This window comes from Monodelphis domestica, chromosome 1, assembly GCF_027887165.1.
Source record: "Monodelphis domestica isolate mMonDom1 chromosome 1, mMonDom1.pri, whole genome shotgun sequence".
In the NCBI taxonomy this organism is placed as follows: Eukaryota; Metazoa; Chordata; class Mammalia; order Didelphimorphia; family Didelphidae; genus Monodelphis; species Monodelphis domestica.
The window spans coordinates 55,416,200-55,432,246 of NC_077227.1; the positions used below are offsets into that span (position 1 = coordinate 55,416,200).

The 16,047-nt window shown below is 37.7% G+C and overlaps 1 protein-coding gene and 1 long non-coding RNA gene across 4 annotated transcripts in view; one reads left to right on the forward strand and one right to left on the reverse strand.

Moving 5' to 3' along the window:
- The window catches only part of LOC103105714 (uncharacterized), a 20,570-nt gene extending 5,172 nt beyond the window's left edge, over window positions 1-15,398 (reverse strand). For both annotated transcript variants that reach the window (XR_001626188.2, XR_008916879.1), the window contains exons 1-2: window positions 15,299-15,398; window positions 6,233-6,397 (exon numbers count right to left, since the gene is read on the reverse strand). This is a non-coding gene — a long non-coding RNA (uncharacterized LOC103105714). The remainder of the gene's footprint in view (window positions 1-6,232; window positions 6,398-15,298) is intronic.
- ADK (adenosine kinase) overlaps window positions 1-16,047 on the forward strand; it is a 645,392-nt gene that overhangs the window by 108,955 nt on the left and 520,390 nt on the right. The gene's annotated exons all lie outside the window — the stretch shown is intronic.

The following is a 16,047-nucleotide window of genomic DNA, read 5'->3' on the forward strand; positions in this document are numbered from 1 at the left end:
TATTTGTTCATTTAATTTTTATGATTTTTGGAGCTTTCACCAATTTCTCTCTCCAATTATTTCTTTGAAAAAAATATTCATGATAAATAGGTTTGAGAGTTTTGATTGACCTATAGCTTTGAGTGGAAAGGAATCTTCTAGAGGTCACTTGATCTAATTCTTTCATTTTATTGACAATTTAAAGGCAAAGATTTTTGGAATTTTCCCATGTTACCTAGAATTGGAACCCAGATCCTTTTACTCCAAATGTAGTACTCTTGGACCATATCGCCTCTTATTTTCCAGTACATCTGTGTTTGAATTTTCATTCCAGTCATAAAAATGTATATTAATTTAATTTGGAGAATATGAAATCTTTCACAGATTTTATGTATTTTGAATTTTGGTCCAAAATTTTCAGAGACTTCATGGTAGGCTATTTTGAATGCTTCTAGCAGGCACTGCAAAGTGAGAGGACCAAGTGTACCAAGAATAATTATTTCTTGTCATTTTGGGCTACATAGTGTAATAGTTTTTCTTCTTATTTATGTGTGTCTTTAAGGAAGAATCTAAGAGTTGTACTTTAGTGAAATTCAGCTACTTTTTTCATTTTGACTTCAATGATAGCAAGAAAGTTAAGTAGTACTAGTTATTTAATGAATGTTTATAGATTTATTCTTAGAATCAAGGAAGAATCACTTGGTGCTTAAGACCATTAAAAAAATTCCTAATTTTCATGCATCTTCATGCTTCAAATAATTAATCACCTTGTAGACATCCACAGCAGCCTGGTGTATTTGACAGAATGCTGGACTTGGATTTAGGAAGACATGAACCTATTGCATCTGACATGAACAACTGTGTGACCATGAGCAAATAACGTGACTTTGGAGCCTCAGTTTCTCATCTGCAAGAATGAGAACAATACTTATAGTTGGTTCCCTTTCAGGAGTTTTAAATGAGGTTCAAGTGAGATTGAGTTTAGTTGTGCTGTCAACTTTTATAAACTACAGAGTCATCACATCTTTATTATTATTGTTGTGATTCTTAAACTAATCCTCACATGGTAAACATTGTTTTTAGGCTCATGCTGGGTTTTAAGGAGGCACTTTTTATAGGTTCCATAGCTTTGGCTGATAGTGGCCTTGTTTTAATTATCTTGGTATCCCTGCATATGCCAAACATTAAATCTGTTCTTATTAAAAAGAAAAAGGTATTCAGTCTTTGTATCTGATGATTCATTCTGCCCTTAAACTTAGTCAGTCCTGACTCACAGACCCACTTGTTTTCCCATTATCTGTGGGTGGATGAATATGGAAGAAAACAGAAAAGCTTTGGTCTTGATTGCCTGGTGATTTGTCCATGATTCTGTTTTTCCAAACACAAACATCTTTCTTCAAATTCCTGTTTTTCTTGCTTTTCAAAAATCCATATACACAGAAGACACTTTTTGAGGACATTTTCAAGTAGGAAAAGCTTAATTTGAAATAGCTTTTCCTATACATTAGTTGTTTTCTTTATATGTATTTTATAGATGAGGAAATTGCCAATTAAGAGAGCTGAGGTGAGGGCTTCTGCAGCAGATGTGTTTTTCTGAATGATGGTTTCCCAACACTCTACCACATTCCTTAAATTTATCCAAAGCATGTCATGTGTATTTACAATGTGTATTTTCAGATATCACACTGAATGTTCACATATCTTACTTGTTGTCAGACAGTTATATTAAATGTCAATCAGGATCTAAAATATAGCCAGCTTTGTTTAGTGGATGAGAGGGCTTAACTTAGAAGACCTAGTTTCCAATGGTATTTGTGCACTTTCATGGACATGTTACTTAGCTGTGTATATAGTACTTCCTAGTCGGAATTGTATAGGTCAAATGTTATAATAGTATGTCTAAAGTGCTTTGGCAATTTTGTAGACTTTACAAAGCTTTGCAAAACACTAAATGTTATTTATTATGATTTATGAAATGGATCAAGTATTTTTGGATGGAATTATACTAGGACAGTGATGGCGAACCTTTTGGAACATTTTAGGGACCTTGTGCCATGCTCCTCCCCCAACTGTATGCAGTTCCGCACCCACCCCTGTGTTTGAGAGTGTGGCCAGCTTACCAGCTGGCCAAGCCACATGCCCTGCACATGCCCACAGAGAGGTCTCTGTGTGCCATCTTTGGCATGTGTGCCATCAGTTCACCACCATCACAGCACTAGGGCCTTGTATCAGTAGAGGATACCTTCGAAGACCTACTGTAGATAGCCCAAACCTCTGATATAAGTGAATGCCTGCTGACCCCATATTCCTCCCCTAACCCATGCCTACTGTGCCCCCACCCCTTCAAAACTGAAACCAGGGAGAGGGAGGCTTTTCTGTATTTTAGATATATATTTGAGGTAGAATTTGAATGTACTGGTAGCACTCTCTAATGGTAAGTTTTTAAGATTTGGTCCTGTGTGCATTTGAAAGAACCCTGGGTTTGGAGTCATAGCTCTAGGGCTATGTTGGTAAAGAGTGGCCTGCTGGAGGGGGCTGCTCCCCTCTCCCTCTCCATAGCATAGCTCCTAAGGAGAATGTTCACACAACCCGCCCTCCTCTCTAGTAGTCCAGTGAGAGTACTTCCTCCCTCCTCTGTCTGGGGTAATGTGGGGAGTCTCATAGCCAGCTTGGAGGTGCAGTTTTGGCATGTAGTCTCTAAAAGGTTTGCTAATGCTGCTCTAGGGGTATAATCTTGACTCTATTTTTATAGCCTCTGTGGTCTTTAGCAAGTCCTTTAACATTTGGGCATGAATTTCTTAATCTGTAAAATGATAGAAATGTAATGTATGCAAATGAGAGAATAAGACTCACAATATATTATTGGGTGAATTTGATAATGTTGATATTTTTCAGTCAAGTCTCCCTGCAGTAGTCTAAAATCAACTCCTAACATTTATCTTCTCCATGTACTTCAATCCAAAGTATCCTACAGATTATTCCCTGAATCTAACACTTCTTTTCCAAAACTTTGCACAGGTGTTCCACCGATAGTGACCCATAATGCAATCCTTCCTTAAGTTTTCCTCTCAGAATCTTTCTATTCCATTAACATAGGCATCACCTCTTTTTCTGTGAATCCTTGTTCCCCCCAATTGTCAGTTCTCTCTCTCCTTCCTATTAGACTTTTTTATGATCAACCATGTTCTGCTATGCTTAAAAAGCTTTTTGTATGTCCTTGGCATTTGATAATTTTTTTTTTGTCTGTGGATCACCCTTTTTAAGTTCATAGAAGTTCATCATTAGGAAGTTGGCAATTCAAGTATGAATTCTTTGGTCACAGTGATTCATTAACTAGAGAAAAATATAAAATATCCTTTACTATTATATAATCCCCCTTCATAATGATGTTAGAGTGGCTAGAATCACTAAGAATTGTAATTTTTAGCCCACTTACAAAAATTAGTCAAGCTAAGTCAGTCAATGCTTATTAAGCACTTATTATATGCTAGTCTTTTTGATACCAGTGTATTTAAGTTTACATCTTTATTGGAAAAGATAACATATAAAAAGGAAATGAAAAGTGGAAAGATGAAGACTGAAGGAGGGGGGAGAAGGTATCTGTTAGGACCTAGAGGAGAACAGGATCTAGTGATACAAGAGTGGAGCCTAAAGAGGAATGGAATAATAAACTAGACTGTCCTAGGGCATTTACTAAAAGTGGATATTCTGGGAGGACTGGTAGGAGGGATGGAGGAATCTTCAGAAGACTGCTAGGGTATGAAGCATAAAGAAACAGTAAGAATCAGGAGCAGAGCCCATAAAGGAATGAAAAGCCAAACATTAATTTAACTTGATGCACTTGGTCCTCAGGTCAAAATGACAGAATATTTAGCTTGAAAGGGATATCAAGTCATTTAGTCTAAATTAGACTGAGTAGAAATTACCCTATTCGGGCTTTTTAGCAAGTAGTCATCCAGTTTCTGCTTGAAGACCTGAAGTTAAGGACACATTACTTACTTGGTCTGCAATCTGTTACCACAGCTCTGTATTTTAATTGCTTTTTTCTTTCCTTTAGACAAATTTTTCCTTCTTCCTGAAATGTCCTCCCTCTTGATCTCTATACCTTAGACTCTTTTGCTTTCATCAAGATTCTTATTAGGTATTATTTAAAAGAAACCTTTCCTCACTCCCTTGTTTTTTGGTTATTTCCAACTCTTCATGACCCCATTTGAGATTTTATTGGTAACAATATTGAAATGGTTTGCCATTTCCTTCTTTAGTTCATTTTTACAGATGTGGTAACTGAAACAGAGTTAAGGGACTTGTGCCCAGGATCACAAAGTTTATAAGTATCTGAGTCCAGATTTGAACTTGGGTCTTTCTGACCCCAGGCTGTTTGCTGCACCATTCAGCTTCTCTGCTACTTCAAATTATCTTTATTTCTTTTTCCCTTCATTCTTTCGCTCCCTTATGAAATAGCCTCATAAGCCAAGAGTCAGTCCCTTTTGAATTGGTTTTATAAATTTATTTCTACTCTGGCACTTATAGGCAGGATGTGAATAAAAGAAAATATAAACTTTTATGTGACAAGTAGTTAAGGGGTATGGACAGACTAAAAACTGCTAGTATGATGTATGCTTTTACAGAACCTCAAGTTGCCTCTGTAAAATTTAAAATTAATGTGTAATAATAAAAATTATATATTTTAGGAGATTTATTAGTGATCATTAGAAATTAAGGAATAAAGAGGATCCAATATAAAGACCATGTGCCCATGGCTGATCAGCCATTTCAAAACATCTGCCTTACTACCACCAAGGACAGGAAGTAAAGAGGCGGAATCCTCCATTTCCCCACATAATATCCCCTGTCTACCGAAAGTATATAATGACAGGAAGTCAGTGGGCTCCTGGGAAATGTAGTTCTTTTTTAGGGTAATAGATATTCAATTATTTCTTCCCTCCTCCCCTCCCAAGATCCTCGGAAGACCAGTCTCTCCAATGGATCTTGTAGGCATAACCAATATATAAATTACAATAATTTGGGGATAAAAGGAAAAGAGAACAAAACCAATATTGCTAGTCTCATTGATAAAAAGCCAGTTAGGGGGCAGTGCCCTTCAGCATAAGAGTATATACATACAAAACAAATGCATTGAACCCCACACAGTTCAAATTACCATATCCGAAACTTCACTCTGGATCTTCTGGTGCATTGTGTGGTCTGTGGAGACATCTTCATGGTGCCTTCTCCAAACAGTTTATTTCTGGATTCAGAGAAGTAGCATGTTTTTTACCCTAAACTTAGTTTCAAAAAGGATTTAAACTTTGCATTTTAGAATAATAATACATCCCTCCCTGAAGAGGATTTTGAAAAACACCGGGATCACTTAGGAATGCATGGCTGAGTTATGAGATATATGAATCAATTGGCAAGAGAAATCAAAAACATCAAAAAAAAAATCCAAATAAAAGAGAAAATAATTTGTGGATGAAATATAGACTATCAAAGTTTTAGGTATAAAAATGATGATAGGTCCTTGAATCAAGGACCCAATTAAAGTGATTTATGTAATTATGCACTAATTATGCAGAGGGCATTAAAAAAACCTCAGGAACTGATGGAGTGTGAAATAAATGGAATCAGGAAAACCTTATACAGTGATTTTCATTTGGCTGTTTCAGTCATATTGGACTCTTTATGAAAGGACTATCAAAATGTAAACAAATAGAGTGATGCAGTGAAACTCAATGTTATGTAGTTATATTGGCCATTATTGGCTTCTAAGAAGAAATGAGGAAATGGGAAATGTACTCACTCTCCTTTTCTTAGAAAAATTCATGGTAAAGAAACTACAAAAATGGAATATTACCTATGTTACCACTACGAGTCTTGTTTTTCTGATGTTTTTCCCCATTTTGCAAAAAAGGAAGGTAAAATTAGAGGTTGTGTTTTTGGAAATGAATGTGATATTTTTAAAAAATCAATAAAAATAAAATTAAAAAATAAAATGAAGCCCTTGGACTTAGTGATCTCTCGCATTTTGCCCAAGAATGTCCTCATCTTGAAAAATGAAAGATTAATTGAAGTGCTTTGTGTGTATGTGTACATATATGCATATACGTATGTGTGTGTGTATATATACACATTTTTTGAAGTATTCTGTTCTTTAATTATTCTTTGGTGGTAGCTCCCTCTGTAGAGCTTAGTTAAACATTGCAGTTTAATTTTCCATTATCATCAACTATACTTTAGTAATCTTTGATCTCACCTTATTTCTTGCTGCTGTTCGGATCCATAGTTATAAAACCTCAAGTGTCAACCATATCCCATTTCTTTTATTAGGAGAAGTAGCACAGCAATGGTTTGGAATTGGGAATTTCTCTTAGTGGCATGAAAATCGAACAACTCCATTCTGCTCTCCTCTTAAAGGATTCTTTTGATTAAAAAAAAGAGACTCTGCTTAGATTGTTAACTATTCTTTATATTAGTTGGGGGATATTTCTTTATAGTTCAATTTCAAAATTTTAATATGTTGCCATTTAAGGGAGAGATATACATACATACATCTTTAAAATTTTCTCTTCTGTTTTAGTATCAGTTCTAAGACAGAAGAGTGGCAAGGGTTAAGCAATGAGGGGTAAGTGATATGCCCAGGGTCACACAGCTAGGAAGTGTCTGAGTCCATTCAGGTCTTCCCTACTTCAGACCTGGTGCTCTATCTACTGTGCTAGCTTGCTGTCCTCCTTATTTTTTCCCCCCATTAGAATGTGCCAATCAATCATCAAGCATTTATATAGTTTTTGCCATATGCCAAATGCTAGGAATGAATCCCTACCTAAAAAATCCAGAGAGCCAATGGGAAAGGCAGTGTATTAAATCAGAACAAAATAAATACAGAATAGATGGAGGCTAACTTTAGTGGGGATCACACCAGCAGCTGAAGTTGAAAAATTAAGAAAGACCTTCTATAGCAGTCTCCAAGGGAGGCAGTGAGACTCAGCATTGGAGGCATGGGGAACATCTATTGTGAAGGAACAATGATGGGAAATGGTGTTCTGAATGAAGAACTAGTAGGTCAGTGTTGGTGAAATGTAAGAAGGTGTTTGTGGAATGGATTGTTTATTTCAATGTAGATGTAATAGTTGGAGCTCAACTGAGGGGGGGAGGTAACATGATCATACCTACAGTTTAGAAAAATGTGGCAGCCAAATGGAGAAATGATTCTCATATAGGAAAGAGGCTTAAGCTAGACCAATTGAGTAGAAGACTACATAGTCTGAAGAAATGTTAGGAGCATTGTTATAGCTCTATGACAGAGAAAAGGGGACATGATCAAGAAATTTCAAGTGATTGTATATGTAATATGAGTGGGAGAAGAATTGAGGATTGTACTGAGATTTCAGTCCTGAGTGACCAGAAGAATAGTGATACCTTCAATAGTAATAGGAAAATTCATAAGGGAAGTTTTTTGGATAGAAATGGGTTCTGTTTTGGACATGTTGAATTTGATATCTGTGGGACATCCTTTTTGAACTCTTCACTAAACAATTGATAATGTGAGGTTGGACCTTGAGAAAGAAACTAGGCTAGATAAATAAAAGTGAAACACACTTGATTAAACATCATGATTAAACTCATGGGGGAGAGAAATATGGGGCCCAATGCTGAAAATGTTTTTTTTCTTGAATTCACACACTACCTGAGTTATGCTGGATTTTTTGGCGAATTTTGACAAACCAAGCTCAAAAGGTTGCCCATCACTGCTCTAACCAATCCCTTGATCTTCTCACTTCAAGTGACCTGCTCCTCGACCCCACTTCAGCTACACTAAGATGATCATACCCTTGAACTTGGTATCATCCACAAGAATTCTGAAATCCCCTTATCTGAGCATAATTTATTGGCCTCCTACCTTTCTCTCTGCCTTCCTTTATCAAACTCTACTCTGTACACACTAATTTAATCCTTTGATCCCCAATGCTCTTTCAGACTATATCCCCTACACTAACTACTATCTTTTTTCCATCTTGACCTATTCATTAACCACATCAACTCTACCCTCTCTTGAGTCCCTAGCTGATTTTATTTTGCTGAGTATACCCTGCCAAACCATAAAACTTTTTTTTTAATTTAAGCATTTTTCCATGGTTACATGATTCATGTTCTTTCCCTCCCCTTTTTCTTCCCCATCTCTAGAACTGACAAGCAGTTCCACTGGGTTATACATGTATTATCTTTTAATACCCATTTCCATATTATTCATTATTGTAATAGAGTAATTAAAAAAAAAACCAAAACCCCATGTTTTATACCAGTGATGGCAAACCTTTTAGAGATGGAGTGCCAAGCCCCGACCCCCTTTCACCCCCCCAGACCAAGTATCGTGCCAGGCTTATTCTGCCTCTCCCCCTTCCCCTGCCTTACCCCACATAAGGGTGGGCAATAGGACTTCTATTGGTCTGCACGGCAGTGGGGTGGATGAAGTGAGGATTGTTCTTGATGAGTGTAGAGAGGAGTAGATGAGTGGTTCAAGTGCTCTGCTCCCCTTTGGTTTTGTCACCTGTGAGCCATCTGTCTTACCCCCTGTGTGCTCGTATTGGGCTGCTGGGTATAGGGGTGGGTGATGTGAAAAAATGTTCTCAGGCACAGTGGAGAGGAGGAAGGGAACAGTTTTGCCTTAAGACCCTCTGCCTTTCTAGTAATGACCACTTGGTGTGGACTGGTGAGGGAGGGTGGCCGAGTGCCCACAGAGAATGCTCTGAGTGCCAATACTGTCCAATACCTATATAAACAAGTGAAAAGTCAAATGTTTTCCTTCTAAATTTCTACTTCCACAGTTCTTTCTTTCAATGTGGATAGCATTCTTTCTCATAAGTCCCTGCAGGTCTTCCCTGATCATTACATTGTTATTAGTAGCAAATGTGATTACCTGTGATCATCTTAACATGTTTCAGTTTCTGTGTACAATGTTCTCCTGGTTTTGCTAATTTCATTCTGCATAAGTTCATGGAAGTCTTTTCAGCTCATATATAAATCAAGCAACTTATCATTCCTTATTGCGTAATAGTATTCCATCACCATCTTATATCACAATTTGTTCAGCTATTCCCCAATTGATGGATACTCCCCATTTTCCATTTTTTTTGCCACCACAAAGAGCACAGCTATAAATATTTTTGTGCAAGTCATTTTCCTTATTATCTCTTAGGGGTACAAACCCAGCAGTGGTATAACTGGGTCAAAGGACAGGCCTTCTTTTAAGGCCTTTTGTGTATAATTCCAAATTGCCCTCCTGAATGGTTGGATCAAATCCACTAGCAGTGCATTTTTTCCCAATTTTGCCATATCCTCTCCAACATTTATCACTTTCCTTTACCCCATATTAGCCAATTCGCTAGGTGTGTGGTGGTACCTCAGAATTGTTTTGATTTGCATTTCTCTAATCAGGAGGGTTTTAGAACACTTTTTCTTGTGATTATTAATCGTTTTGATTTTTTCATCTGAAAATTGCCTATCCTTTGACCCATTTGTCAATTGGGAAATGGCTTGATTTTTTTGTACTTTTGACTTAGTTCTTAGATCTTTGTCAGAGAATTTTGTTATAAAAAAATTTTTTTTTTAGTTTCAAACCTCAAACTTGGATTCATAATAATTAAAATTAGTGGCCAAAATGTAATAGTTAAAAACTTTGGTTTGACAAAGATGATAATGGTTAAAAAAAGAATTGTAGAATTGTTGTGGTCACAGTTTTATAAAAATTAAAGTTAAACTATGAGTCATTAAGCTGTTAGTAGCTTTATTTACTACAAGGTAGAGATATTAAAGTGGAAAATATAGGAAGGATGTAGAAAATATTACCTAGCTAAAAATACCTCACGCCCAAGTCTCCAGATTGTGAATGCCAATCTGAATGCAAATCTTACCAGAATTCAAAGTCTGGATCAAGAAGCCCATAGGATCCGGCAGCACCCATAATGAACCTATGGGTGGTGACCTGAGAAGGAGAATGGAGGCTATAGGAATATGGATGTGAGATAGATAAGGCAGTCAGAGGAAGAGATGCAGGAATAAAGACTCAGAGACCCCAAGTTAAAACACCTGGAGAGTTATGAGTTCTATAATTACCTCTCTAGAAAGAGAAAGCAAATGGAGAAATTATAAGTATGAGAAACAAGAGCACCTTTGTGGAACTGAGATCTCTGGGAGATGTGTGGGGCAGCTGTGCTGCATAAGTCAGTCAGACATGAGGCGGCCATTATAAGCCATAGCAAGATTAAGTGGTGCAAGGAGCAAGAGCAAGGGCTGTGAGAGCAAGAGTTTTTAGAGAAGAGGAGGCTCGCACATGTTCCCCAGCCTTTATTGGGGACCTTAGGAATGTCAAGTGGGAAGTGATTAATGAATTCGTGACATGATATAGGTTTTGACATTGGTAGAATTGACAATGAGGGAATCAAATAGGAAGAGATTAATCGAACCCGCACTTTGTAAATGAATGTACTCCAAACCAGGGCACTGTGGCTGTCAACGCCCAGCCCAGGAATTTGCTATTTCTTTGCACTAGTCCTTTAGATTGTCCCTTTCCATACAATGAACATTAAATGATCTGACCATGTGACTGGTAAATGAATATACATTATATAATATCAATACATTAATCATACTTCCTAACATGCATGGTATGCTACAAAGCTAAAATCAGGAGCGCCAAAGATTCTGAAAAACTGCCAAGAACCTTCTGCACACACAAGCCCAAGACTGCCAAGAATGAAGAGCTGAAGAATCCCCAAGCAATGAAAAGAGTGAAACTCTCTCAAGCTCCCACTTATATACAGTTTTCTCTACACATCAGCTCTCCTCTCACATGTCAGGAATCAATCACAGACTTTCAGTTTGACTAGCATTGGGGGTGGGGTGGAGGGGGTAATACTTATAGCCTAATTGAGTGTGAACTTTGTTAGTGATTTACTAAGTGTTAAGTAGGGAATGTAGCTCACGTATGGCCAATTTTCCATCTGCACAGTAGGGATGCTTTTTAAGGTTTTCATTGATTAAAATAGATAAAGGGAATAAGAAATTCCCTTTCACAGATTGCTCCTTCTATCTGCTGCCCTCACTTCTACATTTATTCTGCTGAAGGAAAGTGAAGAAAATCGGGTAAGCATTCTGAGTCCCCTACAGATTTATGTTACAGAACTTTAGCTGAGCCCTCACTGCTGTTAGATATTCTGACAATACCATTTGAGCTCACCATCCTTCTCTGCACAGCAGCTTTTCCAAACCTTTTCATCCCTGTTCCTTCCTTACTCTGTAGCTGAGAACCTTGCCTTAGATAGGGATAGGGATAACAGGACCTAGAAAACCAAAGGTTAAATCTTTTGATTCATGTGTTCCCTCCCTCTTCATAATCTTTGGGTAGTTCCTTGATCTCCTCACTGAAGGGCATTAGCACCCTGATTAGTTTGGGGATGAACTCCACTTAAAATATACTGTTGCAGGGTCATTTGATTTGAATTATCAGTTATTTGATTTAAATTTCTAGAAAAGCTATCAATTCTAAAATTGAGATTTCTAAATTTATTATTGTAATTATAATTTGTATATATTCCATTGATTATTGTTCCTATTTGCTTATAAGAAATTTTTACATTTCATTATTATGTGGCCCATCATATGTCATCAAAGTGACAGGTATGGGATCACTACTTAGGTAGAGTGTCAAGTACCATTTGTTGAGTATTGTAAAATTTAAAATTAGTCTAAAACAATGAAAATATTATATTTTAAGGATTTATTAATGATCATTAGAAATCAAGGAATAAAGAAGATACAAATTAAGACCATGTACCCATGACTGATCAGCCATTTCAGAATCTCCACTCACCACTGCCATGCTTGAAGTATGTAAGGACAGGAAGTCAGTGGGCTCCTGGGAAATGTAGTTCTTTTTTTAGGGGAAAAGATTTTCAATTATAAATTCCCCTCTCATATCCTTGGAAGACTGGACTCTCCAATGGATCTTTTAAATATAACCAACCTTTAAATTACAATAATTTGGGGGATAAAAATTAAAGAGATGAAAACCAATGATTTCTAGTTTCATTGACAAAAAGCCAGTTACTGGGCAGTCTCCTTTGGCATAAGCATATGTATACAAAACAAATGCATTCAACCCTACACTGTTCAAATCACCACATCCCAAAGTTCATTCTGGATCTTTTTGTGCAGTGTGTGGTTTGTGGAGACATCTTCATGGTGCCTTCTCCAAACAGTTCATTTCTGTATTCAGAGATATAGCATATTTCTTACCCTAAAATTACCCTCAAAAAAATTTAAACTTTGCATTTTAGAATAATAATACATTCTCTCCTGAAGATGGTGTTGAAGAACACAGGGATCTCTTAGGGATGCATGTTGGAGTTATGAGGTATATTAGTCAGTTGGCAAGAGACCAACATTTCGTTTAAATTTCTTAGTATCCTGGGGTGTGAAAGGTCTATGTTGTATTAATGTCAAGATATCCCCACTTGGTGCTAATGTGGGCACTTAAGGGGAAAAAATTCATAGGAATCAGTTAGTGGTTGTTGTTTTCTCGGAGGTATCTTTGTGGATACTGAGGGTAGAACAAGTAGGAACCTGTATGATAGATGGAAGAGGGTTTCTTAGGACTGGAATTGGTCATGGGGTGCGACAAGGGACAGGGTAGGAAGAGGCATTGGGAGAAGGAGAAGGAGAGGGAATTTTAGTCAGGAGTTGTTCAAAAAGAGAGAGGAGGTTTTCCATCTGCAAGATAGAAGAGGGTTCCATCTCTATTTCAGGAGAAATGGGATATTCCTCTGTAAGTATTTTGGAAAGAGGCTTGTAAAATCTTGAATTAGACGTTTGAATGAGATCCTCCTTTTCTACTGGACTGTGTAAAGAGTGTTTGAAATTTTCCAATTAAATTCATATTGTTGCTTGTATTTTTCTTGCAATTTTCTGATTTGCAGCCTTTTGCATCTTAATATTAATAAGTGGGAAAAGAAGAGTTCCTAGCGGCATTAGGAAAAGGTGACATTTGGGAACCATAATGGTTTCCAATTTGACAAAAACCATATTTATTTATCTATCTATTTATTTGTTTGTTTATTTATTATTGGTGCTGCCCTTTGGTGGCAGAAAGGTAGCACTGCAGTTCAGCAGAAAAGGGGGAGAAAATGCTGAGTGCTCAGGATTAGCCTCTATTGGCAGGGGTAGGAGGTTTAAATCAAGGATTATGGGCAGGTTTTAGAGGTGAAGACTCCTTTTAGCTGGAGTGGAAAGAGGGTTTGTTTGTTTACTTGTTTGTTTTGTTTTCTTTTTGCTCAGTTGGAGTATAGGAAGCTAGGTGGGGTGTTTTTTGGAACAGGACTTAGGAGAGAAGACCAGTAGCCCCTGAAAAGGGAAAATGGATCCCTCTCCACTGGGTTAGGGGTTGGAACAGGGAATTTAAAGCAGGAACAGCAAGTAGCAGTGACAGCATAAGGAGTTAGCAGTAACAGCCTCTGAGGTAGAGACCAGGCTCTCCGGCTCTCCTGGTGGGCAGATGTCGGCAATGTTCCTGAGAAGGCCTTGAAGGGTTTCCCAGAGGGAGAAGGGAGAAGGAAAAGGGGAGAGGGAAAACCACTGTAGGAGAAGAAATCTGGTTCCTCTAGTTCTGGTATCTTTTCATGGTCTCCAAAAAATTTGTAGGAGTAAAAATGAATAAATACTGCTCGTCTTTAAAAATGTGTAGTATTTTAAAATAATAAATAAAAAGACAGAGAAAAGGAAAAACATTCTTTCAGTCAAGTGAGCAGAGCAGAGATAACCAGAGACTCACACCTGCAGCACTTTTTCAAAATTATTATTTTTTTTAAACCTTTACCTTCCGTCTTGGAGTCAATACTGTGCATTGGCTCCAAGGCAGAAGAATGGTAAGGGCTAGGCAATGGGGGTCAAGTGACTTGCCCAGCTTCACACAGCTGAGAAGTGTCTGAGGTCAGATTTGAGCCCAGGACCTCCCATCTCAAGGCCTGGCTCAATCCACTGAGCAGCATGGTTCACAGCCAAATTTATCTCCTAAGCATCTTCCTAAGTATCTCACTTTAATTTCAAAACAACCCTGGGAAATAGGTTGTTCTAATATTCCCATTTTACAGTTAAGGTAACTTAAGACAGAGTTAAGTTAAGTGATTTGCCCAAGTCACATTGCTATTAAATATCTGGGGCAGGATTTGAATTCAGGTCCTCTTGACTTTAGGCCCAGTTGTCAGAAGTCCTCCAAAACAGAATGGTTGCTTTGATGAGCTGGTTAGGGAATCTATTAGGTAATAGTAGTAGGATTACCTTGCTATAAGTCAGGATCCTGTTGAGATTAGCTAGCACAAATTTGTAGTGGACCTAGTAGGGATGGTTTTGTGATTTCCTCCAGTTCCTTTAGTAGGGAAGCATGTGGATAGGATGAATAATCCAGGGCTAGTGTTTTGCCAAGCACGATTCAGGCTAGGAATAAGGAGCAAGGTTTTGGGGAATAAAGGATGTAGAGTTGAATTGGTTCAGCAGAGACTCAAGATTAGGAAAGAGTAGAATGTAGCCAGAGCAGAGGTGATAGCTTGAAAAAGGACTTGAAGAAGGACTAGAGGTAATAGTAAGGACAAAGAATATATTGGGGGAGAGTAAGGCATATGTTCATGATCAGATCAAGGATATTCAGATTTCTCAGAAGGCAAGATGAAGACTTTCATCATTCCCTTTGTGAGTCTGAGGGGCAGTAGAATAGTAGTTATGGGAGTTTAGTTTATTGAGTAATTGAGAAATTTAGATATTTGAGCTAACAGTTGTATGTTGAAGTCTCTCAGAGTAAAGAAAAGAATTGAGATAGAGAAGAATTCTTTGATCTAGGCACTGAAATTAATAAGAAAGAATGGAGGAAAATTCTCTGTATTAATAGATAACAGCTTCCAGACTTTGGACTGGGTGATCAATTTGTACTCAATGAATCTCAAAGGAATAAAGGTAGTAGAGTGATGGTATGGGGTTTGACTCTGGAAATGGATATTGGAGTTTGAGATATCTGGACTTCCACTCCCACCACAGGCCATAGTTATGAGTGGAAGTGAAGGAGGACAGGAGAGGCTGATGAGGGGAAAATATTTCTGTTTTGGATGCAATGTGCCTCCAGGCAAGTTCAGGGATTCTTTCTTAGGCACAGCTTGGACCTCTCTGTCCCTTCTGTGAAGCTTCCACTGGTCTCTTCATATCCCACCCTCCAAAGCCATTACTAAGTTTCCCTGTCCCAGACCTCATTGAGCACTTTGGTCATTCCTCTCTTTTGTACCTGCTTGAGTTGTTTATAATTGTCCTCTTGGCTTTTGGGCTCTCCTACAGAGAGTTGTCCTCCACAGAGTTGATAGATTGATGTTCCTAAATGACAGGATTTTCCATGACCCTTCTCTACTCAAAATTCTTAAATGATTGTTCCTTCCTTTATGACAAAATACAAACTCAGCTTGGCATTTAAAGACCTCTGTAATCTGACTTCCCTTTTCAGACATTATTTCTCTTATTTTCTAGGCTACTAGCTGTTCCTTCAACTTGAGATTTTCCTGTATCTCTTATGCTTTTGTACCCTTGCCTTGAATGTGTTCTTATCTTTCCCTCTTTGTATTCCTGGCTTTCTTCAGGCTTTCCTGGGAAAACTCTTTTGCTCTCTTAGTTACTAGCAATACTACTTTCTATTTCCCTTGCATATTTTTTAAACCTCATTTAGTGCTGGGTGATTTTTTTTTTGGCCTTTTTATCCCCAGTATAATACTGGTACAGAATAGGCACTTAATAAATGCCCACTGAATGAATAAATCAGTTAGCATTGGCAAGGAAAAGCCTCACCTTTGTATGAAACTAGAACAGAGGAGAAAAGAATGAAGGTTTTGAGTTTTGAATTAGGAGGGAATGAGGAAAAAAGAGGGTATTCTAGTAGAGCCTTTGATACAAGAGAGAGGAGAGAGGAAGAGGTGGTAGGCATGTAAGAAATCTGAGGACAAAGAAGATAGTCTCAGGGAGTGTATAGCAGGTACACAATTTACC